Genomic DNA, 19,240 nt, shown 5'->3' on the forward strand with positions numbered 1-19,240 from the left:
AAGCCTCCACTTGTGTGCCATGAGGGTGCTGAACTGGGGGTGAACTCTGATCCTATCACGCTCCAAAGCGGGTGATTCTTCCACCTGCTTTCTCTGCTGCTTGTCTTCCCCGATCAAAAATCATTTTTCCTTTGGCCCATTCCCTCAGGGTCTTATTCCTCATAGAAAGAAATGTTCATGTGCTACTGGGAAAAGCTAATGGGCACAAAGGGTCTTTCTGACAACCGTAGGCCCCATCCTCCTGGCCCCATCCTCAGCCCAGAGGCCAAGATGCTTTCTCCGTTTGGAGAGTTCCCATTGGACACCTGGCCCTGCATTCATTACTCTTGGATCACTGTCTGCTTGTTCTGACATTGACCATCTTACCTCCTACAGATTAAAGAATGCGCTGACACCTGAAATTAAGTGGGCACCAGGCTGACCCCTTGGAAGGTTCTCAATGACAATAATTTTGAATAACTGATTAGTTGGAAAAGACTCCAGTTTCTGGGTTACAAAGTCTTATTTGAGTCCTTATCCTGCCATTCTATATGCCTCTCTGTCCTACCCTCCTCAGTCCACCCGGGGCCTACCCTTTTCCTCCCAGCCTTTCTCATTATCCACCTTGTATGCAGCCCTCTGTTCTCCAAAGTCCCTCTTCTATAAGAAGTCCTCCTGGGCCAGATCAATACACACTGGGCTTCTACTTCTTTCCTTAATGAAAATCCCTCGTAGTTACATATGTATTTTACCATGCACGTTCATGGAGGTCTTCTTATTTTATTATCTCATAGATGATAGACATATCGTCCTCATTTTAAAGGAGAGTACATGGAGGGTTGAGCAGACTAAATGAGCCCAAGATCACCAGGCTGTGAGCAGAAGGCCCAGGAGGAGTAGGGCAGGGACTCAAACAGCAGCTCCCGCATTGCAAGCTAAGGGCTCTAGCCCCTACAGCACAGGCTGTGGGACTCCAGCATCTGCGAGGGCTTGTGGGCATGCCCATCGTCTGGCTTAGTTTATTACAGAGCAATCTCCTTCCCATTCCACAGCTCTCTCTTGGCTGAAAATACCCAAGGAGTCAGGGGAGGAATTACTGCAGGATGAGGCAAACTAGGAGGGGACTGGAGGCAAGGGCCATTTCAGGGACAGTCAGGCTTTAAATGTCCCCGAGATGATTCTCCCTGAGTGGGATCTGGCCCTCCAGCATTCAAAGCAATGGGTCTCTAAACATGATGAGGATCAGAAACAAACCCTTCATGCTTCTTAAGCCAAAATCAATACTAATTTTTTTTTTCTTTTGCTTCCCTCAGATGGCAATCTTCCTGGCTTGATGCAGTACCCAGGTGGATGAACTAAGTATCAGACGTCGGTGCTCTGATAGTTGCCCCTACCTGGCACAAGAAGGAGCCCTGGGTGTCCTGACCTGTATCCTAATCGGAAAGGAGTTAGAAAGCACCTCTTGCTCAGGTAGGCTCAAAGGGATCCAGGGACCATGATGGGAAATGGATTAGTTTCTGGGGTATGAAGGCTGGGCATGGATGGTTGTCTTCCTTATACCTCTTGCCAGCAGCTACAGCAGCCAGCCAGGAAGAAGGAAGAAAAATCCAGGTGGGTCTTGTTATGAGGACATCTACAAGCTGCTAGGAAAATAAAATTAATGGCTATCATGGAGAGCTTACTATGTGCCAGGCACTGTGCAAAGTGCTTATGTAGATTATCTCAGTTTTATCTTCATCACAAACTCCTGAGGTACACTCCATTATGATTCCCATTATAGAGATGAGGGAACTGAGGCACAGCGGTTAAGTAATGTGCCTAAAGTCAACAACTAGTCAACGGTGGATCTGAAATCAGTCTGGATTCAGTCATGCTTAACTATTACGCTCTTTGGCCTTCAGGGCTCAGAAAAAGTTCTTTCGTAAAAGAACCCGTCCACAGGCTCCCTTTCCATAGCAAGAGCTCTTTTGGGGACGTGGACTGCTGCTTCCAGAGCCTGGTTCAGAGGTGGAGGCAACGTCAGGCAAAGAAAAGTAAAGGCATTGCCCTGTGCTTTCGGAGATTCAATTTGATTTGGTTCACTTCGATGTGATTCGACTCCACTCAACTCAGCTCCCACATATTCAGCATTATTTGTGTGTCAGGTGGTTTTCTCTGTCTTGGGGATTCTCAAATGAAGCTGAGTCAATCCAGAAATAATTTCAAAAGCCTTAAATGTCTGGCTAATCTAACTCAGCAATTCTTTTTCTAGGAGATTATTCTAAGAAGATAATCTTTGAATGTATGGGAATATTAGCTATGAAAGTGCTCCTTTTTGTTTGTTAAACAGTAAAAAGAAACATAAATGTCTCTGGGATAGGAGACGGGCATTAGATGTATCTAACACAGCCCCTACAAGCTCTAATGACATAGTCCTGCCGGTTGGAGCCTGTCAGGCCAGAGGGAAACCAGTTAGTGCCATATCTTTAGATGCACAAGGAATATGCCAAAGGTTCCCAAACTTTGTCTCAGTAATATTTTTACAGCGCTCCTAAGCCAAAATAGATGACACATAGTTAGGTTTATTAAGTATGTAGGTCCATATAAACTGGTAAGTATTTATTTCCTAACAACTTAGTAGCTGTTTGAAAAAAAATTTTACCCATAAACTGAAACAAAAAAATGTTTGTAATTCATTCTTAAATAATCATATTTATTTATTAATGGAATATGTGCACCTGTCGGCCATTGTACAGTTAGTCAAACCTTGGAATCAGATTGGATATTTCTACCTTCATTTCCTGTTCCATACTGATTTTTGTATGATACGTTCTTATTTTCTTAAAGATTTTATTTATTTATTTGAGAGAGAGTGAGCGAGAGAGAGCGAGCAAGCATGAGCAGGGGGAGCGGCAGAGGGAGAAGCAGATTGCCTGCTGAGCAAGGACCCAGACGTGGGGCTTGATTCCAGGACCCTGGGATCATGACTTGAGCCAAAGGCAGACATCTAACCGAATGAGCCACCCAGGTATCCCTGGTACTTTCTTTTCAATACATAACCAGTTTTGCAAAGATATGATGATATATATATGTAGAATGATAAACTGTTGAATCTCTGAATTCCCTCAAGTTGGTAGTTTGTGTAGTATCTGACAGTTTTGAGGATAATGGTGTGTTCTTTGATAATTAAAAATACCTTGTACTACCCTTGTGGGTTCACTGTGGCACCCTGGAGTTCCTTGGCACATGGTTTGGGAACTGCGGAAATATGTTCACCTCCATTTTGTTGAAACAAACTGCCTTCTTTATTTTCCCTTTTGGTTTAGCTTTTGATAGACATATGAGTATAAGAAACATTTCACTTTTCTCTTGTCTGTAGAAAAGAAAATCAGCCCAAGAGTCTGATAAATGCAACTGACCCTTAACTTTAGTTTCAGGGAGGCCATAGGGCATGGTGGGGACTGAGGCAAAGAGAGAACATAAGCTCCATCTAAAGAAATCAGCTTCCACTCAGCTCCCCCTATGCGACCGGATGGGCATGTGATATTACCATTTTTTAGAGAAAAGCAGAAATTATGGACTTTTATGTGAAGTCTCCCAATATTCAGATACTGGCAACTAATTCTAACATATTCTTTTTTTTTTTTTAAAGATTTTATTTACTTACTTGAGAAAGAGTATGTGTGTGAGAGAAAGAGAGAGAGGGAGAAAGAGAGAGAGCGAGCATGAGTAGGCGGAGGGGGAGGGAAAAGCAGACTCCCCGGCTGAGCAGGGAGAGAGATGCAGGGTTGGATCACAGGACTCAGATCATGACCTGAGCCAAAGGCAGACACTTAACCGACTGAGCCACCCAGGCGCCCCTAACATATTCTTTATAAACATTGGGTAGGTCAATACTATGCTATGCAGAAAAGGCATGTCATTGGGTGATGGTGTTTCACTTGAGAGTCATCAAGTTTGTGACACATAAGTTATTGTGTCACCATTAAAAATGACATTATTGATAAATATGTAATCACACTGATGCATGATAAGAAAAAGGTAAAAATCATGATATCATTTTTATAAAGGCTACTTATGGATAGTAAGAAGACTAAAAGGATATATAACCAAATGGATAAACTGGTTTTGCTGGGAAGGGAATCATAGAAGGTTAAAACTTTTTTCTTTTTGCTCTTCTGTATTTTCTAAGTTATTTTTATCATAACCATATATTGCATCCAAAATTTTGTTTTGTTTGTGTTCATTTTAAAAAAGAAACTTAGAGCAATTACCATGAATAAAACTATTAGGCACAAATACAAATCAAAGTTGTATGAATCATACAGAAGCTTATTAATGAATGGGAGAGAGACATCACATTTACTAGTCATACATTAATTGACAAAACAAGTGGGAGAGATCCGTAATTATATTGAAGTTACTGAAGGGGTTCAGGATAGGAAGAGAATTGGAGTGTGGCATGGCCAAGGAGGGCAGCTACATGTGGGGTCCCCAGGACCACCCCCAGGTCAGTGGTTCAGGACTCAGCATATGGTTACATTCACAACTAAGACTTACTAAAGTGAAAAGATAAGAAGCATAAGCTTATAGCAAAGCGAAAAGGCACATGGGGGAAGCTCAGAGGAAACTGGACACAATCTACCCCACAATCTTCTCCCAGTGGAATCACATAGGAAAAGCTTAATTCCTCCAGCACTGAATGGTGACAACACATGGGGAATGTTGTCTACCAGGGAAGCTGATCAGAGATGCAGTACTCAATGTTTTTACTGGGGCTGGTCACACAGACACCTACTACCTAGCATGTACCCAAGTTTAAACTCCCAGAGGGAAGCAGGGTTAGCGTAAACCACATTGTTTGTATAGTGTAGGCACAGGGAGCCATGCTTGTCACTTAAGGAATGGTCAGAACTTCCCAAAACCCAAGTTCCCAAGGCCAGCCAAAGACTGCCCTTGCATGCAGGCCTTTCTGAGGATAGCAATCTCAGGCCTGCTGTGTTCTCTCTCTTCTGCTCAAAAGCCTTCACGGGGGAGATGAGATTTGAGTAGGGCCATGATTTTTGGAGGTGGAGAAGAAAAGAGAACATGTTCCAGGTATGGGCAATACTCACAGAACTAAGCCTCTTTTCTGAAATCAGAGAATCTTAAAATTGGAAGGGGTCGTCAAAGTCACCTAGTCCTGGTACTTCCAAACGGCAAGCATATACCACTAGTAGCATGCAAGATGAGTGTAGGCCATGCATGGGTGAATGCTGAATTGTTCTGATGTATATCTGTTAATGTTTATGTATTTATTCTGATGTGCAGTTACAGGCATACCTCATTTTATTGTGCTTCCCAGATATTGCGTTTTTTAAAACTATAGGTTTGTGGCAACCCTGAGTTGAACAAGTCTATTGGTGCCAGCTTTCCAATCACATTTGTTCACTTTGTGTCTCTGTGTCACATTTTGCTAATTCTCACAATATTTCAAATTATTATATTATTCACTATTATACTTGTTATGGTGTAATCACGTGGACACATGTTCATGATCTATTAAGTAAAAACAGGTAACTAACAAAAATCATGGTACCATTTTAATAAAAGCTATTCGTGGATAGTAAGAAGACTAAAAGGATATGTTATTATTATATTTGTCATGGTGATCTGTGATTGCAACTCTCTGAAAGCTCAGATGATGGTTAGCATTTTTTAGCCAAAGTATTTTTAAATTAAAGCATGTACATTTTTTATACATAATGCTATTGCACACTTAATAGACTACAGTATAGTGTAAACATAGCTTTTATATCCACTGGGAAACCAAAATGTTTATTCGACTTATTGTATTGCGGTACTTGCTTTATTGCAATGGTCAGGAAAGAAATCCACAATATGTCTGTATGTATATAATGTAAAATTAATAATAATATTTTAAAATATATGACAGACATTATATATGCGTGTGTATTTCTACGTATCTATCTTTCATCTTTATAAAAACCTGCTGCTGTAGGTATTATTTAGGATAAGGCTAATTTTTAAAAAAAGTGTCAATTTAAAGACAAATATTAAATAATGTTAAATAATAAAGAACAATTACGTATTAAGTAAATCTTAGATAATATTAAATAAACAACAACTCAGGGGGCTAGGGTCACATCTAACCCCTGAGGGCAGTACAGCAAGCAAATGGCCGATGCTGATCAGCCCAGCCTCCCTCTTACTGCAGAAACCCCACTTTCACGTTTTTACATTTGTTACGGAACCCTGCAGTGTCATATGCTACTTCTGTATAAAGTAGGTGCTTTGAGCTAAACCTCTAGGGTACCTTCCAGATCTACTAGACAATACTTCCCTGATTCTATGAGACCTAGTAATGTAAGTCAGTGGGAAAATGGAATTCAATTTTTACTTACTATTTCAAGAATTCTTTTTTTTTCTTGTATAACACAAGATACATCTTTATGGATACTATTATTGTTTATCCGCTGCAGGAAGTTCATGGAAAAAAAGAAAATACACAAATCACCCAGAAGCTTCCTGTTGCACATTACTTTCTGCATCTTAAATCCAACGTCCTCATTTCTCTGTTCTTTCACCAAATTCCACTCTAATACCTTTTGTGCTTGAGACACTGGCACTGTTGAGTTGGCTCGATTCTGTTTTCCTTGTCCATCCTTCAGAAAAGGGAGCCCTCGGTGACAATATTTTGGTCCTGACCATCCACTCTGGATTCCCGTGGGACTTCCAAAGCCACTCACGGCAGTTCTCAGCCATGCCCTCTGAGATTTCCGAGCCCACAGAGACTAGAAAGTTATTATTAAGCAGAGAAATACACCTTTGCGATAGTCCTGGAAGCTATTTCAGGCAAGTGAACTGAAAACCTAAGTGAGGTTTTCTGACTGTTGATGCCTGGGGGACCCAAAAGCAAAAGCCCCTTTTCTCTTTTATCTAACAAGCCTGTAGGATAGATGCACCTTGTAATGTCTGCCAGAGAAGTCAGCCTGCTGTTAGGAAGAGGTCTCTGCTTTTCAACATTATTAATTTACTTAACAAAAAAAGTACCTATTTTGTGTGAGACCCTGTTCCGCGTGCTGGGGACACAGCAGTAAGTGTGGTGTACTTGCTTCCTGTCTATATGGAAATTACACTTCAAGAAGCCTTTAGCTATAGGCAGAGCAGACAGTCCCATCAGTCCCGATGACCTCACACAGTCCCATCAGCCTCTGTGCCCACTACCAATTCTCTCCCTTTCTTTCAGATCTGAAAATCTCGATCCTATTTTATCCGTAAGGCATGGATGTCTAACTGCTACTCGACAGTGTTAGATCAAGCTCTTAAGTCAGTCACTCTCTCAGGTTTAGAATGACCTCTATCTAGTTACATATGAACCAACATTTAAGGCCCAAATGAAGTTAAACCTCTTCGGTGAACCATTCTGTATTAGAACCTCTGAGAAAACCTGTCCTTCCTCAGCTTCCCCGTGGCATAGGTCTGCTCCATTCTTTATCTAAGCAGCTAAGCTGGTGCCTGGGAGCCTGTCCCTCAGAGATGGGTGAATCGACTAGGGTGGGCACCTCATCAAGGCAGCCTATCTCTAGGCTGGCCAGGGGCCTCTGAGCAGGTGTTGGTTTGAGAGACTTGCTTAACAGGGCAGTGTGACTTCAGTGGGCCAATCTGATCTCCGAATTGGGCTTATAGGGCTGTTGTAGTGGAAGCAGATAAGAGCTAGGGACACATACACTCAAACATACAGTTGCATCATGGGATGGGCAGAACTCTGGCAAGAAGACCATAGACTCCTGCTGTCAAGGAGCACAAAATATCCACACTCCCAGAATGGCCTTGGATCTCAATCGTCTTTGATTTCCATTTGTATTGTTGTCCCTCAAGGAGGTCCCACCATGCTTGAGGGATTCTGAGCTCCTGTTCCTTCTAAACCGAAGGGCTGAGATGAGACATTTCTCCTTTCTCTCTGGCCCCTTTTCTCCCCTCTTGTCATCCTCCCTCACATGTTCTCTCTTGCCTCTCTGGACTAGAACCCAACAGAATTCCTAATTCTTAGCTTCTTAAATCCATTAACTTGTGAAGTTTGAGCCAAGTGCTAAGCCCTATGCCAGGTGCCAAAAGGGAAAAGAAAGGAAGTGAGATGTCTGGCCCCTGGCATGCAGGGAGCCTCCTCATTGGCAGAACAGATAAGGGCTAGAGTACCACCAGGTTTGGTAATGTGCCAAGCTAGCATCTGACTACCCCTGAATGTGGTGTGTTTGGGCTGGGTGTCTGTGAAGTCAGAGAAGGGCTCTGGGCACTGGGGGAGGTCAGAAAATGTGGCTGGACTGGAAAGGATTGGGGAGATCATCCCAGTTATGGAGCCCAGCATGAGCAGATGTCTGAGGAAGGGAAGGAAGCTGGTCAAGGGAGCCAGAAGGAGAGTCCAAATGGGGAGCAGGGGGCTGGAGACTGCTTCACCCTGCAGGCCTTACCTTGCCATTAAATCTAGGGAGGCAAAAATGGGTGTGCCAGCCAACCTGCCCTCTCCATCACCTCATCAGACACGAATTACCCAGGATTTAAAAAAAAAAAAAAAAAAAAAAAAAGAAGAAGGAAAGGCCTCATTATGTGGTTGGAAATCCTCATACCAGAGATAAAATTTTATGAGTTGCCTATTGCTCAGCACCCCATATTTTTGACATTCCCTGTTTCACATACAGTATTTTAAATACATGAGACACAGACATTACTGTTTTTTTATTTTTTTACCCTTTCATTTCTTTTTCTTTCTGTCATGGCTTAGTGGGTAGCTCTGAAGTTTTTAATACTGAAGGGCCCATTTCGTGTTATTTATTACCCTGCTTGTGTGAAAGCTGAGGCCTATAAATCGTCAACACAGGCCGTCTAATTCCAGCAACGGCAGGGCTTCGTCACATGTAATTAAAAGATCCCAAAGCCATTGGAATGTAATGGATTTGGAAATGACACCATGGGGGCGCGGGGAGCAGGCCCAGGAAGAGGCAGCCGTATTTCAAAGGCTCTCCTGCGTGGTCTGGGATCGATGGGGCTGCCTGGCTGGCCTCCAGCAGGGCTGGCTGCCGTAGGGATAGAGGCAGGGTCTGGATTTGATCTCACCCTCAGCTCGGAGACCATTACAGTTCCCACCTGCGTGGAGATGCGCCCGGCTCTTGGCCTCACAGACTCCCTCCGCCTGGCTGGCTAAGGTGCCACCTCCGATGGCGGAGAGCATCCATGTCCTGGCAGGAGGGTTTCTAGAAGGAGGGGAGTAACTCCACTCCACAGAGTGCCAGCCTAGGACAGGTGGGACGGTCTTGGTTCCACCTTCCCCACAGGTCCAACTGTCCTCTCATTCTTGCTCTCCAACAGTCTCCCTGAAGCTGTTTCCAGCTGTTCTAGACAGTGGCTAGGCCTGTCAGTGGCTCCAAGTTCTGCAGTGAAGTGTCCTCAAATGCTCACATCCACCTAGAGTCCCCTGCCTCTTCTTGTGAGCCCCCGGGGCACCCTGTCTGCCCAGCCATGGGACACAACACAATGGCGCACAGAGAGGGTGTTCGTTTGCCTGGCTGCCTCATCATCCCTGCCAGCTCCCCAGGAACCAGGGCTGCATTTAGGCTGTCTCTGACCCTGGTGGCTTCACACAGGCCTGCTGCGTGGGAGGTGGTCACCACGATGGGGCAGGAAGGAAGACAGGGAGGGGAAGAAAGGACACAAGGAAAGAAGGGAAAAAGGAAGGAAGTGGAGAGGGGTCTTTGGTGATCTCTCTGTCTCGTGGCTTTAAGTAATAAGGTAACCAGACTCCAAGATGACCCCAATGATCTCCTGTTCCCCCGCCTCCCCGCTAGCCACATCTTTTTACCTCCCCCCTGCCCCCAAAGCACCCAGGTTAGTGACTCATGGCATGCGGCCGAAGTGTGGTATGTCTCTGTGGAGATTAGGTTATAAAAAAGACTGCGGCTTCTTCTTTTTCCCTCTCCTTCTCTCTCGAATTTCTTGCTCTGGGGCAGCAAGCTGCCATGTTGTGTGAGCAGCTCCACAGGCCGGTTCATGTGGCAGGGAACTGAAGCTTCTGGCCAACAGCCTGACTGCAATCCTACTAAGCTGCTCCCAGATTCCTGACCTCAGAAGTCAGGACTTCATTGCCATGTTGTCACTCTGATCTAATGAAGGTGCTTTTAGGTTGCTAAGTTATTTGGAGATAGGATTGTGGCAGATGTAATTAACTAAGTTAAGATGTGGTCATACTGGAAAAGTAGGACCTTAATCCAGTATGACTAACTGTCCTTTTAAGAAGAAGGGACATACATGGAAAATCATATGTGAGGACAGAGGCAGAGACTGAAGTGATGTATCTGTAAATTCAAGAGTACCAAGGATTGCTGGCCATCACCAGAATCTAGGAGAGAGGCATGGAATGGGTTCTCTCTCCAGCCCCAGAAGGAACTGACTGTGCCAACACCTTAATTTCAGAGGCTCAGCTTCCAAAACTGAGAGAACAACTTTCTGCTGTTTTAAGCAGCCTCGTTTGTATGGCAGCTCTAGGATACTAACACACACTCTATGTCCTCTTCAAGACCATCCCGGCCCTGTCTTCTCTCAGCACTAAGACTATTATAACACACCACCTTTGATTTGCCACAGTATTTTCTCTCTCACATACAATACAATGAATCTCATGTCCTCCAAGAAGCCCTCTTGGAGAGCCTACAAAGAAGGAGGTCAATGCTCTTAGTATTCCAGTGTTTAAAGGTTAAACTCTAGAACATATGGTTTCTTCATTCACATTTAATGAATGTGTCTATGTTTTCTCAAGCCAATAGATTGTCCATCTTATCCATTTTTTTGACTTGCTCATTCATTGCCATGTTGTCACTTTGATTAAATGTCACCAAATGATAAGAAACTATGATAGGTCTCCTTCATTGCTCATAGTTGTTAAACCCAACTATGGTAAAGAAAAGGCACTCATGCTGGTTGATAAAGACTGTTTAGTAAGTGGGGTCTGGTTTGCTCAATCCTTTTCTATTTTACAAATGAGGAAACTGAGCCCCAGGCAGGAAAAGGGACCCCTAAAAGATGAAGAACCACCCAATGTTTCCATTTAGCTTCCATATAGGATTGGCTAACACTGGGGCTTTTGCTCAAAGTCAAACAGTTAGAGATATATGCCCTTGCATAGTCATTGCTAACCATAGATGAAGAGCTAGGTTCAAATCCCAGCCCCATCGTTCTTTGTACAATCTTGGGCAAATTATTGAAACTCCCCAAGGCTCAGAGTCCTCATCTGAAAAATGAGGGTGGAAATATAAACCTCACAGGGTGGTAAGGGGGATTCAATGAGAATGTCACAAAGGAACTGAGCCTGTGTACTGTGGGAATCCAACAAATCTTCATTTCTTAACTTTTATTCCCATCACATAAACCCCAGACTAGAAAAAGGTAGAAACAAATTACATTTTCAACAAAATCTTGGTCTATTTGTCACATTCAGCTTAAGTTGGAAAAGTTGTCAGAAATAATGGAAGTGCGTAAAATAATCTATCCCAGCCTTGTCACTAATAGCAAGTGTTATATAGTGCTAGCAAGATCCTTCATCAGCAAACAAAGGCCCAGTGATGTTCACTAAACTTGACTCAGTATAAAAAGAAAACGGGAACCTGACATTTTGGAAAGATTTTCAAAAACCAGAGCAGAAACAGGAAGAGCTTTCTGGTTACCTCTTGGTGAAGGATCAGATATCATAGCAGATGGGAAAGTAGGCAAGGATTACAGACATGGAACAGACCTTGGGTCTCATTAACTAGCTAATTCACTTACCCAGAATGCCTAATTTCCTGAGAATTCCAGTGAGCTGAGATTTTACAATACAGTCATGTTTGGAGGATATATTTTTTTCTTCCTATCAGTGGCTGCAAAGATGTCCTGTGGTGCCAGACATAAAGGGCTGATAATAATGGTACCAGGATTTAGGAACCAGCTCTACCATTAACTGACCATGAACTAGCCAGTTTGTCTGTCTAATCTCAGGGTCACCCTTCAGCTAATGCAAGGTAGGACTGATGATCTCTGAGGCTTCTAAATCTATAATTTTACATATTTCTTCTTCATTTTCAACCCTTTTTCCAGATCACACATACTCCATGAAGGCCCAATTCATCCCTTGCTCGACTTTGAACATATATCTGTAAAATGGGAGAGCCGGACCAGATGAACTCCAAAGTTCCTTTGACACTTGAATTGCTATTGTTTGCGGCAGCATGATATCTTAAGGAACTTTAGAGTTCATCTGGTCCAGCTCTCCCATTTTACAGATATTTGTAATATCTGTAAAGAACGTGAACATCTTTATTTTTATTAATTAATTAATTAACCAAAGGATTAAATTTGCAAGGTCTTCTTCTCAAGTGTTTGTGGTGAAATAACATGAAGGAGCTCAATGAGCTGTATTACAAGGTGTTATAGACCAAATGTTTGGGTCTTCCCCCAAATTCCTATGTTGAAATCCTAACCCCCAATGTGATGGTATTAGAAGGTGTGGCCTTTGGGAGGTAATTAGGTCATGAGGGTATTTTCTTTTCTTTTTTTTTTTTTTTAAGATTTTATTTATTCATTCGACAGAGATAGAGACAGCCAGCGAGAGGGGGAACACAAGCAGGGGGAGTGGGAGAGGAAGAAGCAGGCTCATAGCGGAGGAGCCTGATGTGGGGCTCGATCTCATAACGCCGGGATCACGCCCTGAGCCGAAGGCAGACGCTTCACCGCTGTGCCACCCAGGCGCCCCCATGAGGGTATTTTCTATGTATAAAGTTGGATGCTTGAAGAATTTGGGCCTCTTCCAGTTTCCTATTTCTGAGACTTGCCACTGAGCTGTAGAATTATCCCTCCAACTTCAGCAATGCCTAATAAGGGGATAATGTGCAGTGAGGAGGAGTAGCGAGTGGAAGTCATAGAAGGAATACATGCAAAGTGAACTCTGAAGGTCTCTTCCAGCTCCAAAGTTGCAGCTTTACTTCCTCAGACTCCAAGTACCTCCCTGAGCAGAGGCACAATTTCACCACGCCTGGATGGTTGTGAAGCCCCAAAGCCCATGACAGCTTAAGACCCTAAACAAAGGTGTTTCTTCTCTTTCTACCTTCTTCCTGATTTGGGTTCTTGATTCTGGCATGTCTGGCTTTATAAAACTGCTGAGCCAGATTTAGTCATCAGAAAAAGTGGGGCTCAAATGCAAACCCTTGGGTGAGATTAGCTCACTACTCTAGCTTGCCACTTGGCATCATTTGACCTCTCCTGAAACCAGTCTTTGCCCTTAGCCTCTGGACTTTAAACAAAAGGAAGGTGATTTCTTATAAGCCTTCCCCTGCCAGAAGCAATGCTACCATCAAACACATTAATTCACATAGACTTTGAAATCGATCATATAAAATGAGTGCAAGCCACCACTTTTCAAAGGACACAAATGAACCTGAAATGATTCCAGGTTTGTAGAAACTTTCGTGTAGCAGAATACTTGAAGTTCCTCTGGCTGCAGTTACCCTGAATGCTTTATCTTACCAAGAATAATGCCCTAACGCTATTCCAGCACCACATTTATTCAGAGGACAGGCCAGGAGCAGCTTAGACTTCGGACCCCATGTATAAGAACAAAACCCTTCTGAACAACTGATGTAGCTTCCCACAGAATTTTTGAGATAAGTAAAGTCCATGTACCTTTCTTTCTCCCTAGGCTGTCATGTGGCACTTTGTTGATTCCTTTCAATACACCATCACAACACACTTAGTCCTAGATGGTTGCCAAGGCTTACTGAAGACTAGATATGGAGAATCACAACTGAAAGTGAGTTATGAGAGGTACTGGCATGAGGAAGAAGTAAGACTGACAGTGTAGGATGAAAAAGAAAAACTTTTTAGATCCAACATGAAAACACAGCAACAGAGGGACATATCAGGGCAGGTGGCCTCACATAACTCAGTAACCCATTAGACTTTTGCACTGTTTAATCATGGGTTATGGAGAAGCAGCTACATTCAATTTCAGCATTTCCTTTACATAAAAGTAGGAAGGAAATAATCTTTGTTAGGAAAATTGCCAACAAAAATTGTCCTCCCCACCAAGTGGTTATTATTGATGAGATTCATCTGAGCTCAGGAACTCTGATTTGTACCTCTGTGTCCCCAGTACCTGGCACACTCCCTAGTACACAGCAGGCGCTCAATAAACAGTTGATGAATGAAAAGAAGGCATGTTTTGAAGGGTTGTGTTTTTTAATTTCTAGAAAATTCACTTGCGTACCATATCATGGCTTCCAACAATTCACTGAACAAAAATCTTTGTGGAAAACCTACCAACTAGGGAGGCAGGGTCTTCCTTCTCAGAGAATTGTGCTGGGTCAATGACAACCCCTTGCAGCAGTGAGTGTTAACCATCCTGTTGCCTGGCTCTAAAGGTTGGGCAAAGCTTGGGACCCTGGCAGTTTTGTGCGTATTTGGAGAAATTGAAGGCTACAGAGAAGTCCATTCCAAACACTCTTTTATTTTAAACCTCAGACACAAGACAGCCCCCCACCAAAGAGGTTCGGAGAGGAAATCCCACATAGGATCGGTATGCCTCAGCATACACATGAGGCGGTTCTTTCACTCCACCCTCCTATACCTTGGGCTCTTTTGTTAAATCAAACCTACTTTTCTCTTGCTGGCTGATTAACTCCAATTCAATCTTAAGTCTTGGACCTCAATATGACAAAGCTAAAGATTTCAGAGGGGGAGAGGGAGGGTAATAAGCTAGGGATTGACATATGGGTTAAACTTTAGGAAATCAATCCATTCATATTAACTAGCGACTTATGTGCATAGCACACTAAGTATAAGTCTTAACTAGAAAGGGGCCAAAGAAATAGAAGACCTAGACTTTTCCTTATAGGAAACCATCTAAGGGCTAAGACAGAACCAGCTTGGGTGTAGGAGGTACAACTTCTGCCTCTCGGGTTGACTCCGACCCCCATGGTTCCTCATATAGGGTTATACACTTACTACCTGTGTGGGTATATGGCCAAATAACCAATGATTAAGTGTGTCGTGGTGAGATATTTGTTTTTTCAAGAAATCTTTCACTGCACAAGGTTAAATAGGTGTTTTGACTATGTTCATCTTCCCACTGCTGATTTTCAGTTATATATTGCTGCCTAACAACGAAAAACAAATATTTATTATTTCTCATGATTACGTGAGTCAAAAATTTAAGCGGGACTTGCCTGGGCATCTCTTTTGTGCCCTGATGTCAGCTGGAGTCCCTCAGCTGTTTGCTAGATAGGAAGGTGCAAGAAGGCTTCACTCTCACGTCTGATGCCTTGGTTTTCCTTCATGTGGTATCTCTCTCTCCATGGAAGAAAGAGTAACAGGTGATCAGTGGTACCTAATCATTCAGAAGTCCAGTCTAAGGTTCTTTACAGCATGGTGGCTGGCTTCTCCAGAAAGCAGAAAAGTGGAAGCTTTGAGTCTGGGCCTGGCACTGACACAGGGTCATGTTCACCTCAGTTTACTGGTCAAATAAAGTCACTAGGCCAGCCCGAGAAGAGGTGAAATAGCCTCCCCTTCTTGATGGAAGAAGCACATGGGGAGAGGGAGAATAGATGGCAGGCATCCTTGGATGCTACCTAGCGAAGATTTGAGTCTGTGTTTTCCCATGAATCGAATAGATTTCAGGCTGTCGTAACTTGAGTGGCAGGACTGGGGCTTGCTCTTTTTTGTATCTCCAATATTTTCCATGGTTCTGGTTTAGAATGAATCAATCAGATTTGAAGGAACCAAATGCGGTGTGTGTGTGTATGTGTGTGTGTGTGTGTATTTTAACTGGGAGTAGAGGAATGGAGTTCCTATTGGCTGGATGATTCATTCATTATTGACTTGACCCGAAATAGAACACAACTGTATGTGATTTATGACCTGCGTGGTGAACACTCCTGGCCAGCATGGATGCTACAGGTTTTCAGCCCAGGTAAGGAAACTGGTATGATCCTAAGATGTCAGGCTGTCAGTGGGCCTTTTTCAGCAATGTGGATTTTGAAGTCCGATTGGAAATTATAAGGATGGTACACAATGCTTAATGGCAGCTTCCAATGGCTACCCCTCTGCTTAAATCTAGAACAACCCTGTTCCTTTGAGATACTTTTTGGGAGGAATTCCTGCGATGGTTCTGAAATCAGAATGTCTTTGCATATAGACATAGAGAGACTGAGGAAGTTTATCTGCACATACGTGCACACACACACACAGTTTACTGCCTTGATTACAGGACAGTGTTCTCTGCAGGTAGTGTTAAGACTCCACCTAAGTAAACTTCTTTTCTTGGAAAGAGCTGTTAATTTGGTCACAAGAGTTGCTTTCTAGGAGAGAAGTTGTGGGTGGTAAAGAAGAGTCACAAACTATAATCACTCATATTTGTACATTAATTTGCACATTTTCAAAGCACTTCCAAATATATTATTACAATTGATCCTCACAATCCTATGAAACAGATATTGCTACCTCCATTTTATAGTTGAAAAAAACAGAGAGAACAAGTGATTTGCTCATGAGGACACAGCTGCTAGGTGGGTCCCAGTTGGAACTGAACTTGGAGTTTTGCCATGTCCTTTCCATATCACAGGTCTGTAGAAATGACTTAGATTTATATGTTTTCTCTAACTGTTGCTTTCTTCTTGTACAAAATTTGAATAGGTTAAAGTATGAATGGGCAATTTATGTAATTCCATTGCTACTGCTAATTTTTGGGCAACCTTGTCTTGCTTTTCTTGTAAGCTATTTCCTACCACATCACCAAACATCTATACCAAATGCATCAGATCTACATTTGATTTCATCTGCATCACCGACAACAAATAAGACATCTAAAGGGGTGTGCTGTTAAGATTTTTGGGATGTAAAATGGGATCATGCAGGTGACTTCACTCCTAATCATCTCACGTCTTGGATCTGTCAGCATTGTCTCATTGGCTGAGAAGTGTCATCTAAGGACTCAGATCCTACTGCTTAACAGAACCTCAAGAATCTGCCACCCCAGGACAGAAAGCCAAGCTTTCTTTTCTTGAGGATTCTTGGAAAAAGATACTGGGAGATCTCAGCTCTGTCATTTACTGGCTGTGTGACCTTGGGCAAGACATGCCTCTCTCTGGGCTTTAGTTTCCTGACCTATAAAATGAACGCTTTGGTAGATTATCTCTGAGATCCTTACAACTCTTATATTTTATGATTATAACTTTCCACTCTTATCTACCCAACATCCATTATTCTGATTTTGAAGAATCTTCCTGTTCAATTCCTTCTTCTTTAATTACATTTCCTCTACTGGTGCTCTGTGTGAGGTCATGGTAAATTTCATAGCAGCTCCCTCCTGGCCTATAAAGTTCCTGCTCCAGATTATCATAAAAGATTGAGAAAATTAAAATCCACCCCCCCTTAGTCTGGCCAATCAGGCCTTTGTAATCTTGCTCCACTCTGCCTGCCCACAATGTATTTCCCGTTCCTCTTCTGCAGGAGCTTCCTGTTGTAGCTAAGTCACACAGTCTACCCACCTTCCCTTCTTAATGGCTCAGTTGTCTAATATTATATACCCCAGGACTCTTTGCTACCTGTCAAATTCACTCCAATATTGCTGCTTCTCTGAAGCACTGGTTCGGATCTACTGCTTTCCCTTTACTGGATTTTCTGTTTATTTATTTATTTAATCTTACATTTCCAAGTAAATTACAAGCTACTTGACTCAGATACTGTGTGCTGTTTCCTTCTATATCCCCACAGCATCCAGCACAGTGAATCTGGGTCTACTGATAGGTGGGGACGTCTAAGGGTTGGGAGAGCTCATCTCCCAGTTAGGCACTGGAATTAGGAATGAACGTTTCCCTGCAGTATCCAAGCATCTGACAATGACTGCTGGTCATGTCATACACAGTTCTCTCAGATTACACTAGCAAAGAGGATTTTTTTATTCCCTTCAGCTGGACAGGGAATCCCAGTGACTGCAGACCATGAGGGGTCACTGTTGGGAAGAGAATGGTTGTGCAGGCTCGGCTACGGCAAAGACCCTCCCTGCACAACCCAAATATTTACAGCCGCAGGATTAGTTCATTCTCTTTGAAGCTATCCTTCACGTGAAAAAGAACGTCTCTACACCTTCTGCGTTTCTTCTTCATTTAGCCAAGAGAAATGATGCTTTTATTGACCATTTAGCATTTTTAATTCCTTTTTGCTTACAAATATCCTTTGAGCCAGTGATTTGATTTTGATGGCACTTGTTGCGATATTAAAAGGGCCCAAGGTGTGCCCTGAATTCCCTGGTGTCTCAGAGGACAGTGAGAAACAAAGTGGTCACCATCAGCTGCATTAAGAATGGCACACCTGCCATCAATTGAAATTTGCACAATTGGAAATTTGGAGTTGCTGTTGCATTAGGTGTGTTCATGGGCCAGAGTTCATCTAGAAGACTATCAGAGAATATATTCCTGGTCTTAGGAGTCTCATCTAAAACGTGAAAATAATTCTTGAGCAGATTTACAAAACGTTAATTGGAGTGCACAGCAAATAGGTCAGTTAAGTTCATGAGCATTTTGAAATTATCATGGGTGATATAAACATATTTTTATTCCTAGTGTTTAATAAAAGCCATTCCTGTGTTTGGGCCAAGGGCTTTGGCACATGCTCAGTGCAAGTCAAAGGATTAATAACCAGCAATAAAGGGAAATTGAGCCAAGGAATATTTAAGCTGCATATCTCTAGGGAGATGGTGGTAGAAGGGACATTCCTCAAGACATGCAGGGTGGACTGCACCAGTGTCACTATAATCAATCATTCACTGCAGGCCCAATCTACCAGACCTTTCCCAGGAGAAAAGGCCAGAGCTGATCCCATGAAATCCTTGCTTCATTTGCTTATTTCTATGATTAACTGCAAGTAATTCTGTTTGCTTCATTACCAATAGAAACCACATTTAAAGAATTCCCAGGTAGGTGGGAGGGAGAATTTTAAAGGACGGGCAGAGGCAGAATGGAGGATACTTTATAGCATTTCACCTGATAATAAAGGAGCTCCTCTCTCTATTTCTGTCTCTGTCTCTGTCTCTGTCTCTCTCTCTCTCTCACACACACACACACACACACACACACACACACACACACACAGAGTCACTGGCCTTGGGATGTACAAATTGTTTCATCTTTGGTGACCACGTGTGGTCAGAAGATGGGTGGGAGGTCTCCTGAATTAATTCTACCAGAAATCTCACTGAATTTTGAAG

The sequence above is a fragment of the Ursus arctos genome, unplaced genomic scaffold, assembly GCF_023065955.2.
Source record: "Ursus arctos isolate Adak ecotype North America unplaced genomic scaffold, UrsArc2.0 scaffold_17, whole genome shotgun sequence".
Taxonomy (NCBI): domain Eukaryota; kingdom Metazoa; phylum Chordata; class Mammalia; order Carnivora; family Ursidae; genus Ursus; species Ursus arctos.